Below are 20,082 nucleotides of genomic sequence, written 5' to 3'. Positions count from 1 at the left end.
ACAATACTGTGCTTGCGCTAATCTGCCACCAGCTGCCCTCCTGTGCCTGTGTGTACTCTGCTTTCATGTGCTCTGTATGTTCCATATTCTGTCTGCCCTACTCTACATGTGTGTGCCATTTTCTGTCTGCCCTACACTGCCTGTGTTCCACATTCTGCCTACCCTACTTTTTTCTTTTTTTGAGTTTTGATTACCCTGATTTTATATTTCCCACATTTGACTTTTTTTTGTTGTCCCACCAATTGATAATGCATTAAAGTGGGTGTTTTCCCTGATTTTACATAACATTTTCCAAATTTTAACTTGAAAATGGTGATCCTAAAATTTGCCATTTGTTTTCTATGAATGTTATTATTAGTGAAAAAAAAGGTTTAACCTGCTAACCAGTTGCATGCCTTGGTTGTGCCTGTAAATAGTCAATTCTAATTAGGCTGTACCTCATACAGCCATGCACAAGTCACTTATTGCTGTAGCTTGTGTATTTGACTGCCAGAGAGGTCTTGCATATGCTTTCCCTAGTGTAACATTAATTTTGCAATTAGTAACCCTTGTCATTAACAAAGTAAATATTGTATTTCAGAGTAAAGGAGACAGCTGTGCTTGAACTGGTCCAATTTTAGTGTTTTATAGAATGGCCAACTTTTAAATTGGTTGTTATTATTTACTTTTTATATTTTTGCATTATCTGCCTTCTGACTCTTTCCAGCTTTCAAATGAAAGTCACTGACCTCACCAAAAAACAAATGCTCTGTAAAGCAACAAATATATTCTTATTGTTATCTTTGATGGCTGAACTTTCTATTCAGGTCCTCTCATTTTAATATGTGTCAAATTAATTCATGGTTGCTAGGGTAATATGGACCATAGTAACCAAATTGAGACATTCAAACTGCAGAGCTGCTGATTAAAACGCTAAATAAATAAAACACCACAAATAATAAAAAATATTGTGGTGTTTTATTTATTTAGCTTTTTAATCAGCATCTCTGCAGTTTGAATTGAAAATTTGTTTCAGAATATCACTCTTTATCATACTAAAAGATAATGTAAGGGTTAACAATCAGTTGCTTTCCCTAATTTCCATTGTCCCAGATTATACCTAAAGTTTTTCTGGTCCTCCGAAATATATAAAATGTGGGTTCTACTGTAGATAATTTCAGAGTAGAAAATTCTCACTACCAAACAGAATAGATACTGGAAAACAGGAGCAAATGTTGGAATTTTAAATATGTAATTAGATGATTGTTATTGATGTTATAATGTCAATCTCTCTCTTAATTCTACAGTCTCTAGTACAGAAGCCTGACCTACAAAAGTTCTGAAAGTTCACAGAGGCTGGAAATCAAGGGCAGGGCGGGGTGGAGCCAGGGCATACCTGGCAATGCACAGCTAAGACTTCATGACAGAACACTCAGATGAATACAGGTAACATCACAACCAACACACTACACATGTTCAAACAACCTATGAGACATTTCTTGCAATGTAGGTTGGTTGACCTCACCAATCAAAAGAATAAAGATATTAACAAATCTCAAGAAACTAAAACTCAATAGAATATGTTTATAAAAGAACCTCTGGAAATCGGGAGATACTAGTGTGCTTAAAGCGCCATGGTTATATGAATTCCACTCAGCTCTCTATAAATCCAAACAAAAGGGAGCAGCCATTCTTATTTGCACATCTCTGACATACAAATTGTATGACCTGATTATAAGTCGCTATTTAATATTGTATATTATATGTATATCAGACAAAAAATACATGGTAGCCAACATATATGCACTAAATATCTGAAATCGGGACATTTTTACTTGCCTCATGCAGGAACCTATGGAAAACCCCTCATCAAACTTGCTCTGTAAGTCAGACACAGAAAGACAGGACCCCCTACAAAACATAATAGACTGATTACAGGAAAACTATACCAACTCAAAAACTATTTAACTCTACTGAATCTCCTGAAATTATTCGACCCCAGGGAAAGACAATATTCATACTGACACAGAAAGGCCTCTTCCTTCTACTAATTTCAGATCTTACAGCAATACACATAAGCAAATACTTAGCCAAACCAATAATGCAATGTAGAAAATGGACTTTCCTACCTACCTCTCACAATCTGAACCTTTTTGAACCACCTTCCTGGAAAAAAACATTAGCAAAACTCCATTGAGAAAAGATCACCAGGAAGACCCAATTTTGAGGGCAGTCATCAGAAGAACAAAATAACCTATGTAGCTAAACGGAAACTCTACCTTTAGTCTAATGATGGAAGATGCTAAAAAGGCCCATGAGATTTATATTAAAAATCACAACCCAGCATCAAAAGGAAAATATATAGAGGTCAAGCAATTGTTAGAAACCCACATACAAACCCAAGCCAAAAGAAAAACTGGAATATTTCAAATATAAATTCTGTAGATGGGAAAAGAAACAGGGAGCATGCTGGTTAACACACTCCAAAGCTAAATACATATTGAAATTGAACCAACGCATCATGCAACAACCCTATATTGATTACCAGCATTTAGAGAGTAATGAAATACTCTGCTGTGGAACCACCTAAAGACCTGATAAAACTAACAAAAATAGATCAGATGCAGAGGGCGATGAGCATCAAAGGAAAAACATATAGAGGTTAAGCAATTGTTAGAAACCCACATACAAACCCAAGCCAAAACATAAACTGGAATATTCCAAATAGAAATTCTAGGGATGGGGAAACTAAACAGGGAGCTTGCTGGTTAACCAAATCACACTCCAAAGCTAAATACATATTGAAATAGCAAACTCCAGGGACCAACAAATCATGTATCAACCCTAAATTGATTACCAGCATTTAGAGAGTAGTGAAATACTCTGCTGAGGAACCACCTAAAGACCTGATAAAACTAACAAAAATACACAAGATGCAGAGGGAGATGTTAAATTTGCCAATATGGACAGCAGATATATCAGACCTAATAAAAGCACTGGCCACTCATAAATCACCAGGCCCAGATGGTTACACAGCAGAATATTATAAAATACTGAACCCACATATCATACACCATTAAGGAATGTCTATAATGCAATGTTCCAGAGAGGTGAAATAAATATTGACCTCACGGAAGCATACACTAATCGCTAAACCAAATACAAACCCCATGCAAATTACCTCCTGCCACCTAATATTCCAGTTGAATGTCAACCTTAGAATTATTAAGATACTGGCCTAGAGACATCAGCTTTAGTTGTTTTCACCTTTAAATTTATATTAAGTATGATGTAGAGAGTGGCATTCTAAAACAATAACAGTTGTCCTTCAATCCTTTTCTATTTTGAGTTATTTAGCTTTTTATTCACTAGTGCTCCAGTTTGCAATTTCAGCAATCTGGTTGCTAGGATGCAAATTACCCTAGCAACCATGCATTGATTTGAATAAGATACTGGAATATGAATCGGATAGGGACTGAACAGAAAGATAAGTAATAAAAAGTAGCATTAACTATAAATGTGTAGCCTTACAGAACGTTTGTTTTTTATATGGAGTCAGTGACCCCTATTTTAAAGCTGGAAGTTAGAAGAAGGCAAATATTTCAAAAACTATAAAAAAAGAAAAAAAAAAAAAGGCCAAAGCAAAATAGTTTTAGAACTAGCCATTCTATAACAAGCTAAAAGCTAACAGAAAAATGAACAGCCCTTTAACAAAGCACCAGCTAGGCTTTGTATGCAAGCGACAGTCAACACGGGGTATTAGGGTGGCAATAATGGCTACAATCATTTTTGCTAGCCCTATGCTGCCTGTCTGTTCCACATTCTGCCCGCCCTACTGTACCCGTGTGTGCCATACTCTGCCTGCAGTATTCTACCTATATGTGCAATACTCTGCTTGTTCTTTCCTGTCTGTGTCATACACTGTCTGCTGCATGCTGCCTGTGTGTGCCATACTCTGCTTGCCCTATGTTAGAACCAGGGCCCAGTGTTACTTTGCTTAGGTGCCCGTCATCACTAATAGCAACCGTTACGTTTGATATATTCTTTAAAAGCACCTAAAACCTCCTAAAACAAACTGGTACTGCCTATTCCAATCTAAATTATTTAAGCCTGATTAAGTACACATGCATTATTTTCCACAAAATGTGTCCCTAGCATGTCTGTGCTGCACTTACTGGCTCCATCTTACCTTGCTAGAAAGGTTGCTTTACAAACTTTCAACATGATTAAAACCTGATTTAGTGCAAATTAATTATCATTTCCCATCATATGTGTTCCTAGTGCATCTGTGCTGCACTTACCTCTGATCTAAAGCTGCGTCTGACAATCTTGTAACTGTTACTAGTGTTTTCAACTGTCACTTTGTAGTTCAACTATAGCTACAATCTGCAGGTTGGAAAGCGCTTCTCCAAAGTGTTACTGATTTCAGCTTGTCTTACTGAAAAAGTTACTATACATCTTTAAACGTGATTAAAACATGATTTAGTACAAATGCAATGCTATTTCCCCTAATATGTGCCTCTAGTGCATCTGTGCTGTCCTTACCTCTGATCTAAAGGTGCATCTGACAATCTTGTAACTGTCACTAGTGTTTTCAACGGTCACTTTGTAGTTCAACTAAAGCTACAATCTGCAGGTTGGAAAGCCCTTCTCTAAAGTGTTACTAATTCTAGCTTGTCTTACTGAGAAAGTTACTATACACACTTTAAACACGATTAAAACATGACTTAGTACAAATGCCATTTCCCCTAATATGTGCCTCTACTGCATCTGTGCTGTCCTTACCTCAGATCTAAAGCTGCATCTGACAATCATGTTACTTGTTACTGATTCCAGCTTGTCTCACTGGAGATATTACTATACACACTTTAAACAGTAAAACATGATTTAGTACACATGCAATGTCTGGGGGCATAGTAGGTATGGTCAACCTGCACATGGATGCTTTTAGATCTGGGTTGGTGTGACAGCCTTTGGCTTTTGTTGCAACACAAGCTGTTCCCAGTGTGCAAATATGCAAATTGGGGATTTAACTAAAAAACCTAAAACCAAAAGGCACAACCCAATCCATCTGCTAATAGTAAGATCCACACCCTTGAGGTAAGGGAATTTGGTGGTGTCCCTACCTGGGAAAACGTCCTTATGTCGAGCTGTAGCTGATGCGAGATAAAATCCTGTTCACTTCACTGCCTTCTCTTGCCAACAGCGACTTCCTCCCACAGCTGGTACCAGGGCATGATGGGAAAGTGTTTAGCCAATCAGTAAGTTGGCCTTAGACATATGGAGGATGCAGCTTCACAGACAATACCAGGACACTAGGAAAGAGAGCTTAACCAGTAAGGTAGTTGGGCTAAACCACTAGCTAAAATAGGAAGGGGGGGGCAGCTAAGCTACAAGTGCAGAAATGCCAGAAACATTTCAAACATAATTCATGTTGTTGATGTCATTGCAAGCCTGATATTGTTAGCTGTTATTGCATGCTGATAGCTAATCAGCATCTGATAGCTAATCCCACTGTGTCGAGAGCCCACATAGGAACTGCTGGTAAAAATGTTGAGAGATTTACAGTGTTGTTACATGTCATAGGCAGTCCTGTCAAGTGGCACAGATTTTGATCGGATTATGGAAATCTGGAAATCCCCCAGTTTAAGTACCTGTTTATTTAGAAAGATGGTAGATTGAAGCTCACCACCTTTGAAACCCCCTGGTACATTGAGTAGTACAAGTACTTGCATCAGGAAATTATACACTCATGTTCAAACTAAGCTACTCATCAATGGCACCATAACCAACTCAATAGACATAAACGGAGGTGTGCCTCCTCTCCCTTATCTTGTTTAACCTAACATTAGGCCCTCTCCTTAGGCTCCTTAGAGATATGACAGCATTCCAAGGTATCAAAATCTTTTCACATGAAACAAAGCTTACAGCATTTTGTTATATATAACAAAGCCGAAAAAAGGGCCACACATCCTATCCTGCATCCAACAATATGGCCAAGTCTCTGGGTATTGCATTAGCATTGATGTGAAACATTACTAATGAGTAATAAAGGGAAGCCCAGATGAAGTAGAAAATACAGCTTTAAATGGGCCAACAACACAATCACTTACTTTACAGACAAATACAGAAGAATTCACATGATATATATATACATAACATCACACATTGCATACAGGAAATTCTTCAGGAAACCAAACAATGGCAAGCACATGACATGTGTGTCATACTCTGCCTGCCATATTCTCCCTGTATGTGCTATACTTTGTCTGTGTGTGCCTGCACTATTCTGCCTGTATGAACAATACTCTGCCTGCACTAATCTGCCTCTGAGTACCATTACACCTGCCCTACTCTGCCTGTGTGTGCCGTACTCTGTTTTCATGTGCTCTGTATGTTGCATATTCTGTCTGCCCTACTCTACATGTGTGTGCCATTTTCTGTCTGCCCTACACTGCCTGTGTTCCACATTCTGGCTGCTCTACTTGTTTCTATTTTTCAGTTTTGAGTACCCTGATTTTATATTTCCCACATTTTAAATTTTGTTGTCCCACCAATTTATAATGCATTTAAGTGGGTGTTTTTCCCTGATTTTACATAACATTTTCCAAAATTTAACATAAAAATGGTGATCCCAAAATCTGCCATTTCTTTTCTATGAATGTTATTATTATTGTAAAAAGAGGTTTAAAATGCTAACCAGTTGCATGCCTTGGTTGTGCCTGTAAATAGTCAATTCTAATTAGGCTGTACCTCATACAGCCATGCACAACTCACGTATTGCTGTATCTTGTGTATGTGACTGACAGAGAGGTCTTGCATATACTTTCCCTAGTGTAACATTCAATTTGGAATGCTTAACCCTTGTCATTAACAAAGTAAATATTATTTTCAGAGTAAAGGAGACAGCTGTGCTTGAAGGGGTCCAATTTTACTGTTTTATAGAATGGCCAAGTTTTAAATGGTCATTATTATTTAATTATAGTTTTGCATTATCTGCCTTCTGACTCCAGCTTTCAAATGGAAGTCACTGACCTCACTAAAAAACAAATGCTCTGTAAAGCTACAAATATATTCTTATTGCTATTTTTGATGGCTGAACTTTCTATTCAGGTCCTCTCCTATTCATATTTAAGTCTCTTATTCAAATTAATTCATGGTTGCTAGGGTAATTTGGACCATAGTAACCAAATTGAGACATTCAAACTGCAGAGCTGCTGATTAAAAAGCTAAATAAATAAAACAGATAAATTCTTGGAAGACACTGGGGCTCACGTGGTTTGGTAAAATACAGGCTATTAAAATGTCCATTATGCCAAAGATTCTTTATTTCCTACAAACCCTACCAATTAAAATACCTAAACAATTTTTGCTAAAGTGCGGGGACTATTTACTAACTTTATATGGGAAAATAAAACTCCTAGAATCAAATATGAGACTCTTACACTCCCGAAAGATAAGGGGGGGACTTGCACTTCCGGACTCCTACTTATATTATGTCTCTGTCCACTTGATTAGAACTCTCCATTGGTATCTAAAAGAAGATTCAAAGTCTTGGAAAGATATTGAGCAAGCTACGACAACCATTCCCCTTTGTAATACCTTATGGGCTCGTCATGTCAATGTACCCAAAGTCCTATTATCCCATCCTACCATATCGGCGACACTGGACATTTGGTTTAGACATAGAGGTTCTCTCAACCTTATGTCTCAACTCCCCACACAACAACCCCTTTCACTCAACCCTGACTTTCCCCCTAGTCTTGATCCTAAAGCATTTGAAAGATGGAGCTCGTTTAGAAATAGAGAAACCAAATTAGTTGATTTTTATTAAAACAACACGATTATTTCCCTAGCCCTTATACAGAAAATCTGGGGTAAGCACCCTAGAGATTATTGGTGCTATAATCAACTTCACCACTTTTTGGACTCTTTAAAAATACATTCAGTTGATGACCAGCCCACAATGTGGGAAAATATCTTAGAGACTAATAAACTCCCATCTAGACCGCTATCATTAGTATATAAGATGTTGCAACATGGGAAAACACTGAATCATCCTAATTACTTTGACGCTTGGGAAAAAGATTTAGATATTGAATTATCAATGTCAATGAGAAGGAGAATTTTGACACAACTCCACAAATCCTCTAGAGCAATTAGAGTTCGAGAGATGCTTTATAAACTTGTGACCAGATGGTACTATGTTCCGGTGAAATTACATGGACTCTTCCCAAATACTTCTACGCTATGCTGGAGATGCAACTCGGAACCGGGTTCATTTAAACATATTTGGTTCTCCTGCCCCAGCGTTTCCTCTTTTTGGGAATCCATATGTGTAGCAGTCAACGCAATGACGGGGTCTAATCTGCTCCACCTAGACATCCCTGTTATTCTGTTCGGTATAGATACACAAAACAAAACCTGGTTAACTGATAAACTTTCCCGATTCTTGTTTCAAGCGGCGCTGGCATTAATACCAAAAAAATGGAAATCACCAATTTCCCCTTCATTCGTAGAATGGTTAAACTTAGTAGATGAAACAAGGAAACTAGAGGAGATAACGAGTCTACTTAATAACAATGTCGATCAATACAAACAGATTTGGGAGCCCTGGATATCATATCTTGGGAGCACGAACTGAGGGTCGTGAACCAGACAGAAAGGATTTTGTATGGTCAGGTTTTCAGCATATGACTTATGTTATTATTCACATTATCATTTTAATTTTATGTATATTTGACTGTCTACATTCTCTGGTTACTTTTCTGTTCATTGGAACTAGATTTAAGTGTTGTATGCATAGATATGACTCATTATTTACCCGGACATGTGTTAATACTTTTGCTCATCACATTCTTACCCTTCCCTCCCCCCCCTATTTTCTTTCTGTATCCCTCCCTGGTTTATCTTGAAAATCAATAAACAAAGATTTGCAAAAAAAAAGCTAAATAAATAAATAAAACACCACAAATAATAAAAAATGAAAACCAATTGAAAATTGTTTCAGAATATCACTCTTTATCATGCTAAAAGATAATGTAAAGGTTAACAACCCCTTTAAAGATTAAGTTGCTTTCCCCAATTTCCATTGTTGCGTATTATACCTAAAGTTTTTCTGGTCCAGAAAAATGTTACATTTGGGTTCTACTGTAGCTAATTTCAGAGAAGAAAACTCTCACTACCCAACAGAATAGGAATGAGCTGTCCTTAATTGTTAAGATACTGAAAAACAGGAGCAAATGTTGGAATTGTAAATATGTAATTAGATGATTTTTATTGATGTTATAATGTCAATCTCTCTCTCTTAATTCTACAGTCTCTAGTACACAAGCCTGACCCACAAAAGTTCTGGAAGTTCACAGAGGCTGGAAATCAACGGCAGGGCAGGGCGGGGTGGAGCCAGGGCATACATGACAATGCACAGCTAAGACTTCGTGACAGAACACTCAGATGAATACAGGTAGGGTTGCCACCCAGCCGGTATTTAACCTGCCCAGCCGGAAAAACAGGTCTCAAGGCCGATGCCGGTATTTAAGAAATACCGTCCATTACAAGGCCAGTAAAATTCTGAGGGGAGAAATGGCCATAGCAGCTTTGCCGCTCCCTCCTCTCTCCCTGCTCAAAATCCCCAGATATGCGGGCTGCAGCGCCTGGGACGTCACGGCGCTTACGTGACGTTGTGACGTCACAATCTCACGTGATGCCATTTGTGGGCGGAGTTACTGGCATCTTTAAAGATGCGAATGCAGGGGGAGCATGCTGACATAAACGGAAGAGCAGGGGACTGTGCGGACTGCCTGTCAAACTGACAGCACCGCGCACAGCTATGCACTGCAGAGCAGACTGTGGACAGTGGAAGTGTCTGGACTGCGGGCTGTGTATGTTAGGAACTGTTAGGCAGTATGCATTTATGCATATGTGGAATGGACAGCGTTGGTTACTGAAGGCTCAAGCCTGCCAGTCTACCAGAGCAAAAGTGACTGTGGAAGGTGTAGCAATTCTGGACTGCGGGCTGTTTGGCAGCGCTGTATGTATTTACAAATGACAAATGCCATTGTGATTAAGCTTTTTTTATGCTTGATGTAGAGAAATTCACATTGCTGTGCAGCCGGCACATTGTTATATCTTTGTACTAGCGTTAATCAGCCATTTTTCCCCCTCTGAGGCAAATTTTAGAGTCTTCAAATGGGATTTTTTATATAGACTTAAGACTTAAGATTAAACCTGGTGTACATGTGTCTTTTTTCAACCTAACTTACTATGTAAGTTGCAGCACCCAAGCTCCATCCTCCCTTACGGATTCTGAAGCTTACTGGACCGGCAGACAGCCTGTTAATTGACCACTACCTAAAAAGTTTGACAAATTGCAGTTGTGAGAGCAGAGTAAGAATATTTATTGCGTAAGTACAACATTACTACTATTTTATGTGCAAATGGTTGATGCTGTGTTAATAGCAGGGCTTTTATCACCCTTTATGAAAAAACATATCAGCCCTATAGTATAAGTCCATACTCTGCTCCCTTTTTTTCTTATTCATAACATTGGAGTAAGGCATAATTCTGACTGGCCAGACTGCCAAAGTACCATGGCAACCCTTTCCATTTCTAAAATTCATTATCACCCTCATAAACAAGCCTATGATCAGAGAGTTGTAGATCTACCTCATTAGGTATAAGATATGCTAGTAGATAGTAGATATAGCAGTATTAATGAGTATGCCTAATTAATAAAACTATATAGGTAAATACAACATACCTTTTGTTGTCATTTGGGTGTAACTCTATTATCAGAGCATATTAATAGCTGATTTATTGATTAACTAGTATTAAATGTTAATGTTATATAGTGGTGTGTTGTCTAGAGTGTGTATTTATTCCACAATATTACCATTGTCTTACACATTTGGCGTTCCTCAAGATTACCATATACAACATGCAGTATGGAATCATAGCAGCAAACGGGCATTGTAAGTGCACATCATGCGTATCCAATATACGTAATTAATAAATAACTGGACTCGCTATTGAAGATGTTTCAGTACTCATCCGAGCAGCCTCTTCTGTTCAACTGACTGGTGTGGTAAGTTCTCGCCATATAGACTCTTCCACTAATCCAATCACAATGGCACATTGTAACTCTTCAGAGAGGTGACATCTGAGGTTCACATAGATGTTGATTCTTTGTAGTTACTGTGATAGGATTATCCAATGTGTCATGCAACTTCTATAAACAGCTGTTACTTGTGAGAGTTGCATGAATGGATTTGTGAAGTGTTTTGAAACCGCCGGGGTACAGAAGTTCAGGACACTTCACACATCCATTCATGATATGTAAGATGATCATTTTCCATCACTTTTTCACTTTACAAAATAATATATTTAGGGGAGGCACTGTGGTCTACACAAAGTTTAGCTGTTTACTTTTAGCAGTGGTTGCTACGGCCTATGTGATGTTATTGTGAGCAGTGTGATGAACTCTTGGGGAAACTGTGAGCTATACGTTGCTCATTTAAGACCAATTTGTTCCATTTATGTACTTCATATACACCATACCAATGTTGTGTACTTTGCATACAGATAGCAAGAGCAGCTCGGTGTCTCAACAAAGAGAAGGTTCCGCAGCTACTCCAAATTCTCCTCCAAGGAAGAAAGGCAGACTGTGAAATTGCAGATTTAATGATAATTAGCTTGCAGTTCCTGCCTTTACATCCTGGTTGGCTCGCACATCAGATGAAAACTCTGCACGATGCATCGTTTGTGAAAGTACATTTGGTATAAAATATGATGGTGTTGATGCAGTAAAGTAGCATGCCACTGGAAAGAGACATCTATCTGCTATGCAGAGTAAGAAGAAGGGCAGCCTCATAACAAAGTTCTTCTGTAGTGCACAGAATAAGGAGGAAGATTTTGTAACGGCAGCAGAGCTAACCCAAGTCTTTCATGCAATGCAATGCAGCACCACCACAGCTATCTATCATCAGACTATGGAAGCAAGTTAAATGTAAAATTATTCAGTAATTCCCAAATAACTAGTAAACTGCATCTCGGCAGAACAAAAAATGGAGAGTCTTGTGGAAAATGTGCTGGCACCCTATAGGCAAAGGATCCCCCTACCCCCTTCGATTGTGTTTACCACCAACCTAATAAAAACACAGAGACTTGTTATGGTGGCAAATTCTGTGAAGGTCACATTTTTTATTTAACAATCTTATATTTAAAGGACTAGGTAACACCCTGACCACCAGCTGCGGCTCCTATACTCGTAGAAAACATGGGACTGCTGCCCATACCGTAACCAATCGTTTTAAGGGAGCAGGGATCATGGGGCAGAGCGCCCTCTGTTGACCAACGAGTAGCCCATCCTTCTGCCTCACCATTATGTGCAATAATGGCACTAACTCAGCCTCTCGCATGATTCAGACAAGACTGTGCAGTCAAAGTCTGCTCCACACTCGTGACTTCCCAAGGGTAGGCCTGCACTTCACTGAAACCGTCCATCTGATGCCAAAACCTAGGAGCCGCAGCTGTGTCATGGGAGTACCTATTTGACTAACACAGATAATGGTACCCCAGAGGAAGGCAAAAAACTCAGGTTCTTTCAGACAATTAGCAGCCTGATGAAAAATTCCTTCCTGACCCCTTCAAGGCGATCAGTTGCGAGAACCCTGGAGCACCGTCTTTCGTAAACTTCTTCCTTTTGACTTGAGATGGGAGAGTGGGAGAAAGAAAAAACAAAGTTATCTGTTGCTGCCGCTTTGCCTCTCCTTAAGAACCCCTTCCTGGCTTACCAGCTCCCTGGCTCAGCCCTCCAGCTGCCCCCTTTTTTCTGCCGAAGGTCCCTGGCCATTGTTCTACCCACTGCAGGAGGGGGGCTGAGAGGGACCGAAACTGCACGTCCACATCTATGGGGGAGGAGGGACCCTGCCTATCCTCACATCGGCCCTATGCAGGCCTTGTTCCCCCTTCTGTTCACTGTGCTATACAGGAAATGCAAGAATATTCTTGTACGTTTGCCATTGCCACAGATGCCAGTAAATGCATTCCTGCAGCACATCTTTTTATTTTACTATTCCAACCCATCGGTCTCATTTGATAATCTGCACTTATTGGTTACCATTTTGTTTGCACTTACAGGTTGTAATCACTACTACTACTGTTTTGTTTAGTGATTTAGCTCATTTACAGTAACATGAGAACTGATGGAATGGTTGCTATAAGAATAGACTATTCTTGAAAGTGTTCTAGGCAAACCATAAGGAAGTTATGTGTTTTGTTGCTACTTGCACTAATTTGCACTTGTATTCCAAGGGAAAGACAAGGCATTTTGTGCACACTAGGAACCCTAATCTGTGACTCTAAACTGTTAAATTATTTGTAGCATAATATTTTTCATTGTCTTCTGTTTTTTTGTATCAAACACTAATAGGAAGATTCACAGTTTGTTGCATTTGCTGAAGGGGTGTCTTACCCAAAACCCCCTTTTTTTTGCATATTAAGAGAATGTTTTTGGCCATGTTATATTTTTTTTGTGAAAATATACATCTTGCACAAAATTAAAAACTAAGTTGTATATTTTGTCGAATAACAGCAGTACAAAGGAATGATTTATTTCTACTGCTTTTCTCTTTGTTGCCTTAAGCTAGATTCTGATTAACTTGTGATCAGGTCAGGTCTGGACTGAGAGTCAAAATAGGCCCTGTCATTCCAACAGACCCCCACTAGCACACTAAATAGTGACTGTCTATGGCATTTTACAGCACCCCCTTTGCCAGAACTCACAGATTGCCAGTCCATCCTGCTAGTAGTGCCTGAATTGTATTATTATTATTATGTTTCAAGATTGAGTAAAAGGTTGCAAACTCTTAAGAGAATGCAGCGGATGCAAATAAAAAGGTAGAAAGCTTTTGGTACGTACACAAAAAAAAATAAAAATCTGAATTTGGTAGGCAAATCTTGGGGGTGTGGCTTTGGGTGTGGCTTTGGGCGGGGCTAAGGCCGGTATTTTTTTTTCTTTCTATAAAAGGTGGCAACCCTACGCACACCTGACCCTCATACAATTACATTAGACTGATTTGTAGCGGCCATTGGGCCTGCTGCTTCAGGCATGATGGCGCATAATACACATGCCGGGTGCTTATATTGTCAGTGTGCCTTCGTGAAAATTCATATGTACTATTTTCCATTTGGGGTCTCTGTATGCCACATGGTTTTGTTAATCATTGCATATCGAGCATCAAACTATTCAGTAGACCCCTAGCGTTCATATTTAGGACGATTTATGCTGGTGAGTTACGAAATGTGGGGTATATAATGTGGTAAAATGCAAGCTTTGTGATGATTTTCCGATTTTCATGATTTTTGTGTGTCTCTATGCCAGATACTATGGTAAACCCATGCACAATGGGCATAAAACTGTTCAGTGGACCCCTGGCAATCATATTTAGGGTGCTTTTTCTTGGTACCTAATACAATGTGGGATATGTGGAGCAGCAAAATAAAAACTTTGAAGGTATTTTTCAGAATTTGAATACATTTTTATAAAAAACGCTAGGTTCAGACAAGCTTTGATGTTTGGTAGTTAGGAGTAGAGAGACAAAGTTACTCATTTTGGAATCAGCCAAATATGTACTCAAAAATATATGATTCTCTGGGGTAAACCTACTGTTTCAGGATTTTTTTGCCTTGGAATCTAAAGTATGCCGATTTCTGCCTTAGTACTTTCAAAATTGTATAATTGAATAATTTTGAGAGACATGAGGCTTTCCAAATCAGTTGGATTTTCACGCGTAAAATGAAATATTTTTCTGGTATAAATTATATAAATATTATGAAAAATAAGATTTTTTAAATTTTTTTACATTTCTCAGGGAGAAAGGGATGGTCCTCAAACAACAGATGCTTTCGACCCTTTTACTCCAGCTATAGATATTCCCCAACCGTCCAAAATACCAGACGGGGTAGACCCACCTGGCAACAGCAAGAAACCCAACACTGCAAAGAAGAGCTCGGCCTGACTCCACTCCACAGGCCAAACCACCAAGGATAGGAGGCAGACTTCAAAAAATCCTTGCGAACATGGGAAGCACACGTGAAAGACACTTGGGTATTGACCATTCTGGGTCAGGGCTACAGAATTCCCTTCTCATCCCTTCCACCAAGAAGGTTCTTTGCATCTTCCACTACCCCTCACAAGGAGACCTTACTCCAGCTGGCAGTAGACACACTTCTGACAATAGGAGTGGTGGAGCAGGTCCCAGTATCCCAGCGATACAGGAGTTTCTACTCAAATCTCTTTAAACCTTTAAACCCAAGGGTCCTGAACAAAAAATTCCAGATGTAGTCCCGTCAGTGATTGCGGCCATGGAATCGGAAATTTTCATGATCTCAATAGACTTACAGTACGTGTACCTACATATACCCATCTGCCTAAGTCCTCGAGTCTTTCTCAGGTTTGCAATCAACAACTGTCACTATCAATTTACAGATTTTGTACTGTGCCACACGTTTTCACCAAGGTACTGACCCCCACTAGTATCATACTTCAGATCCCTTGGGATACACGTTATACCATACCTGCTGGGTAGCCATGGGGGCAGCCATTCAAAGCTGAGAAAAGGCACAGGTTTACATAGCAGATAACAGATAAACTCTGTAGAATACAATGGGATTCTACAGAACTTTACTGTTATCTATTATGTCACCTGTACCTCTTCTCCTTTTTTTAGACGAAATGGCTGTCCCCATGGCTACACAGCAGCTTATCTGTATAAACGATAGTAGCCTTTCTGAAGCAAACACACCAATTTTACCAGTGCAGAGCAACACTGCATTACATTTTAATTAATGTTAGACATTATTTTAGTTTCTGAAGAACAGTTTTTGGATTTTTTTCTTTCCAAATGAATTGTAAAAGTATTCACCATAGGATAGATGTATTTAGGAAAGGTCAACATTTTTAAGAAGGCAATCCGTCCTTTTAAATGTAATGGTGCATTTTTAAAAATGTGTAATTTATTTTTTTTATCATGGCAGGTCATCAAATAGAGCCAATAAAGATCTGCCGGAAGTTATATACCTAGATTGTTGATGTAGGATTGTTTCTTTTCAGTACCTCGTTGCTATAGGACTTTAGCAGAACAAAGGTCTTATATATTTATTAGTGCAGTCTTTTGGGTTTAAATTCAGAAATAGACTCAAAAGTGTGTAGAAGATTTTGTTTTATTATGAGTAGGATTTTTCACAATTAAGAAAAGTCAAACACTGGTAAACACACTTATTAGCAATAGATAATTTATATCCAGACCAGGTAATCAGGACGACATCTTGAGATATCTGACGAGGGGTTCCAATGTTATGTTGAACAGTAGGAGTGAGAGAGACAAACCATGTCTCGTCCCTCTTTTTAGGATTACTCCTCATATTTCACCAGCTGCAATTATAATTGTCTTAGGAGCAGTTAAATAAAATCTATGAAAGGGCCTATAATTTAAAGGGTTCATAGAGAGTCGTTTAGATGTTTCCTACAGATCTTATCGAAGCGCCTTTACAGTGCCAATTATAACCAAGGCAGTTTTTTTTATTACCTGTTTTGCAGTGTAGATAACCTTTATATTAGTTCTTCATCCCAGATATTCCTTTTACAAAGCTGCCTTGTTCAGCGAAGAACATTTATATATAAATGTCAGCACAAAAGAAAACTAAAAATAAACATTAAGAAACATGTTCTGCATCCTCTAATCAACCAGTGTTGCAGAAGATTTAGCGGTAGATTTTTCAAAATGTGAGATCAGAGCTCACCACAAAAAAACCCACCCACTTTCTTTTAATTCCTTTGTGATTTTTAAGGAGCATATTTAATGGGTGAAAGTTGCAGTTCGCCTTTTGATAAATATACTTCTAAAAATCCCATCGGAATGACTAGAAAGTTGCTGAGTTTTCCTGTGGTGAGCTCTGATGTCACATAAAGGGGCCTGTCTATTATGCTGTGTAAATGTAGTCTTCCCAAAAAAGGTGATAAGGGTGAAGACACACATACTAGTAGCAGCTACTACATACTACATGTGTCTTAGCAGAGGCAAGTCTCAGTATTGTCTATGGCAGGGTATGTTTTTTGGCTTTTTGTAGCCACAAAAAGTAGCTACTACTAATTGCTCTGTGTGTTTTCACCCTAAACGTTTTGTAAAATAAACAGCAAATTTCTTAAAGTCTGTACGCCTTCCAAATTCTGCATTTGAAGGCATTAGAAAAATATAATGCTTGACAAGTGCATCATTTCCTTTTGATGTGTTGTGAATTTGAATGCCATTTCTTTGCTGTATATTTACACAACATAGTAAATATTCCCCTGTGTCAGTCAATCGCTCAAGTGTCCATCGCTAATTGATGTGAAGGGGAGATGCTCTTCGTTAGAGAGGATCTGGATTATTGACTATAGATATTTTTTTCATTGTCCCTTCATTTGATAGGGCTGGCTTTTCTGGAAAAAAGAGAACTCTGCTCCCTGAATATCGAATAATCATCTTTCAGGTTGGGTAGGGAGTCATTAGAATTACCAGAGACAGAGTCTGATAGTAATAAAGCAAGCGAGTCTTGTTTATAAAGTTCAAGAATGCCTTTGAAACGTACATTTTTTCTCATTTAGACCTGTTTTCCCAATAGCTTTTCTTGCTAACCCTTTTAAACTTTTTTTCCCAGATGCAACAATTTATTTTTTGTGGATGAAGAGTTATCTTCTATGAAAGAAATGCTGTCTTCCATCTCTGAAATAGTCATTTTATGAGGTAGGTCGGTCAGCTGACTTATTCATATCAGTCTGTAACCTATATGTTGCTTCTATACATAATTTTCAATAGTCTGGTTGGCTGTCTGTTTATGATTCAGCTGTTTTTGCAGGACATGACGTGGGAGGGACTTATAATTGCACGTTGTCTGTGTTTCCATTTTTTTCCTGGCTTTCTTTACTGTATAGGGGAGCACTTGCTGCTTAAAGTGTGTGTCTCACACACTTCATGCAGTGCTTTCCAGAGGTTTTACATCATTCACATCAGTCCCTACCTCACAGGAGCTTACAGTCTAAGGATCCTATCACATATATACAGAGTAGGGTCAGATGTAGCATGTGGTTTGTCAATAGGAGTGAATAGAATTAACATGGATTGTGGTGTGAATGAATTGAATTGCATACTACTAGAAGAATCACTGAATGGTAGGGTGTTGCAGTCTAAAAAGCAGACGTATTGCAAGGTGAGATCAAGCAAATAATGCTAAGGTCTTTTCTCCCATGGCATTTTGGCTCCCTACTTGCCTTTATACAGTACTTTCCAGAGATTTTACATCATTTACATCAGTCCCTGCCCCACGAGGGGAGCTTACAATCTAAGGATCCTATCCCATTCATACCCAGTGAGTTGTAGCGTGTGTATTGTATAAAGTATGATTGGAATCAATGTGGATGATGGAGCGAATAAACGATTGAATTTCATACTAGTAAAGAGAACTACTGAAGAAACCTACCTACTAAGGTGTTGCAGTCTAACAGCAGTAGTATTGGAAGGTGTATTTGAGGGTGAGAAGTAATGAAGTGGAATCAAGCACATAATGCTAAGGTCTTTTCATCCGTGACATTTTGGATTGGCTTCCCACTTGGTTAAGCTTGGCTTATATCTCCAGCACGGACGCTCGCTAGCCTCACCTCAATGCTGTAATCTTAAAAGGCACTAGAATATCTGCACATTTATGGAAAACATATTTGCCACCAACTATTCATACTGTCAACCCAAATTAACCCACCTCAGTAGGCTATACCAGGTGGCCCCCAAATTAATATCTGTGCCAGCCAACAGCCAAATATTGCCCCCAAATGAATACCTGTGCCGGCCAGCAGCCAAATATTGGCCCCAAATTAGTGCCTGTGCCAGCCAGCAGTCAAATATTGCCCCAAATGAATACCTGTGCCAACCAGCAGCCAAATATTGGGCCCCAAAATAGTACCTGTGCCAACCAGCAGCCAAATATTGCCCCCAAATTAATACCTTTGCCAGCCAGCAGCCAAGATTATTGCCCCAGATGATCTGTACCTGTTTGTGCCAGCAGGAAGCAGAAAATAAGCCCAGCAGTTGGTGTGCACAAGTTACCACCAGGCCCAGCTCTCTTCAATCCACGCCCCAGGTTCCCAAGCCAATTACCCCGCCATGCCAATGCGCCAGTCCAGCTCCCTGCCTCTCTCTGCTGTCCACTGCAGTCTCAATGTGCGTGCTGCTGACATCTGCACGCACGGCTTCCTAGAGCGCATGCGCCACAGCAACATCAAGCAGGAGACGCTTATACCTGCAGGTTAGAGGGAGGTGGGGGCTGGACAGCGCTGCCAGAGCTAGATGACGCCGCTATGCTAGCGATATCGCACGGCCAGGCGGTGTGATACATATTAACATAGAAAAAAAAAATTTATTAAAAAAGAAAAGAATTCTCCCCTTAAAAGTGCGCCCCCTACTAATTGCGCCCTAGGCAGGCGCCTACTCTACCTACCGCCTACTCACATCAGTCCCTGCCCCACAGGGGGAGCTTACAATCTAAGGATTCTATCACATTCATACTTAGTAAGGTCAGTTGTGGCGTGTGGGTTGTATAAAGGAGTGATTGGAATCAATGTGGATGATGGAGTGAATACTGTGTATGAACTACAGAACTGCATACTAGTGAAGAAGCACAGAATGCCAAGGTGTTTAACTCATTGCATGTTGGGAGGGACATCCTGATTGATAAAGCCTGGCTTTACCCCTCAATAGAGCAGTGATACCCCTCTGCCTTCATGGTCCGAGCGAACAGGCACTACTGTCTGTCTTCCGTAATGAGGTATGCCTTCTTCCCCACATTACAGTCGAGCGTGCACTAACAGACGGGACAGTAGCGAAGAGCTTAGCTTCTGGCTTGTGAGTGTAAAAGGGTTTTTACCTTAAAAGGTATATAATCCATAAAAAAAATCCTACCTTCCGTACTTCAGGCGTGCCATTCTGATTATTTTCCCATGTCTTCTGGCTTCCTTTTCTTATTTTTTTAGCGCCATCACATCATTTTCTTTTTCTTCTGGCTTCCTTTTCTTAT

At 39.4% G+C, this 20,082-nt stretch overlaps 1 long non-coding RNA gene across 8 annotated transcripts in view; it reads left to right on the top strand.

The window, feature by feature from the left end:
- The window catches only part of LOC121397941, a 128,619-nt gene that overhangs the window by 2,867 nt on the left and 105,670 nt on the right, over positions 1 to 20,082 (top strand). Inside the window, exons 2-7 of one of the 8 annotated variants that reach the window (XR_005964063.1) lie at positions 1,287 to 1,425; positions 9,306 to 9,442; positions 10,250 to 10,382; positions 10,901 to 11,062; positions 14,850 to 15,431; positions 17,677 to 17,762. This is a non-coding gene — a long non-coding RNA (uncharacterized LOC121397941). Of the gene's footprint in view, positions 1 to 1,286; positions 1,426 to 9,298; positions 9,443 to 10,249; positions 10,383 to 10,900; positions 11,063 to 14,849; positions 15,432 to 17,676; positions 17,763 to 20,082 lie in introns of all 8 variants that reach the window. The other 7 variants (XR_005964061.1, XR_005964062.1, XR_005964059.1 and 4 more) reach the window with 7 other exon arrangements.

This window comes from Xenopus laevis, chromosome 9_10L (assembly GCF_017654675.1).
Source record: "Xenopus laevis strain J_2021 chromosome 9_10L, Xenopus_laevis_v10.1, whole genome shotgun sequence".
Lineage (NCBI taxonomy): Eukaryota > Metazoa > Chordata > Amphibia > Anura > Pipidae > Xenopus > Xenopus laevis.
This window is presented reverse-complemented; position numbering and strand designations above follow the sequence as displayed.